The 1117-nt window shown below is 65.3% G+C and overlaps 1 protein-coding gene across 1 annotated transcript in view; it reads left to right on the top strand.

The window, feature by feature from the left end:
* Positions 1-1117, top strand: part of LIG1 (DNA ligase 1) — a 79096-nt gene that overhangs the window by 63561 nt on the left and 14418 nt on the right. The gene's annotated exons all lie outside the window — the stretch shown is intronic.

Raw genomic sequence — 1117 nt, forward strand, 5'->3', positions numbered from 1 at the left:
CGGGAGTCCTGCCTTTCATGCTGGAGACCCCGGGTCAGCTCCCAGCCAGTGTTCCCATGCGGGCCACCACCGGTCTCAGAGCTTCCGGACTGAGACAGGCTGGGGGGATGGGCCTGGAGGCTGACTGCCAAACTCAGCCCCTGGAAACCCCATAGATCGTGTGCGGCCTGCTCCGCGGCCTTCACGGGGCCAGTGCAGGACTGATGTGCACGGGGCTGCCGTGAGTCCAGGCCCTCTGGGCGGCAGCTACCGGCCCCGGCGGCTGGATCTAGAACCCCTGCCCTTGACCCTGTTGGTCTGCTTTGAAGCCAAATGATTACACTGTAAACAGCGACCACAGCAGCTGGTGTTTTCTGGATACTTAGGATGCAGGTGTGGGTTCTGAGCCTTTTAAGCCCTTACCGCCCTTTGCTTATCCCCGTTGTGTGGGTGAGGGGACAGCAGAGGTGAAGGAGGGAGCCGCAGATGGGAGCAGGGAGGGACAGCCCCACGTCACCTGCGGGCCAGGCCCCAGGAGAGCACCCACCCTCCCTGCCTACCCCCAGGTGGACCGGGAGAAGGGCGTGTCCCTTCGCTTCCCTCGGTTTCTCCGCGTGCGCTATGACAAGAAGCCTGAGGAGGCAACCACCAGTGCCCAGGTGAGGCTTGGGAGGAGGCGGGCGGTGCGGTGGGCCCGCCCGGCCAGGCCTGCGCCGGCGTCTCGGTGAGGGGGCCTCTGGAATGGGGGGCAGCAGCCACCGAGCCCCTGCCTCCAGCGCCCACCCCGTCTCCCCAGGTGGCCCAGCTGTACTGGGAGCAGAGTCAGATCCAGAACCAGAAAGGCGCCGGCTCCGAGTCGGACCCGGAGGATTTCTACTAACCCCCACCGTCCGGCCCGGGCGGGGGGCAGAGTGCGGCAGAGGGTCGGGCGCCTGGGCAAGGCCCTGCTTTGAAATACGCGTGTCTGGGTGTGGATGGGGCCGGGGGCCGTGAGCTGGGGTCTGCGATCCACTTGGTCGTTTGTCCAATAAATAATCACTGAGCATCTCCTGTGCGTCATGGTCTGTGGGGGGCTCAGGGGGGCGCTGTAGTAGCTCACAGTTGTGTAGTGTATAACGGCGCCCGCAGCTGCCTCAGT

This window comes from Orycteropus afer, unplaced genomic scaffold (assembly GCF_000298275.1).
Source record: "Orycteropus afer afer isolate SDZICR_OR568_19922 unplaced genomic scaffold, OryAfe1.0 scaffold00099, whole genome shotgun sequence".
Taxonomy (NCBI): Eukaryota; Metazoa; Chordata; class Mammalia; order Tubulidentata; family Orycteropodidae; genus Orycteropus; species Orycteropus afer.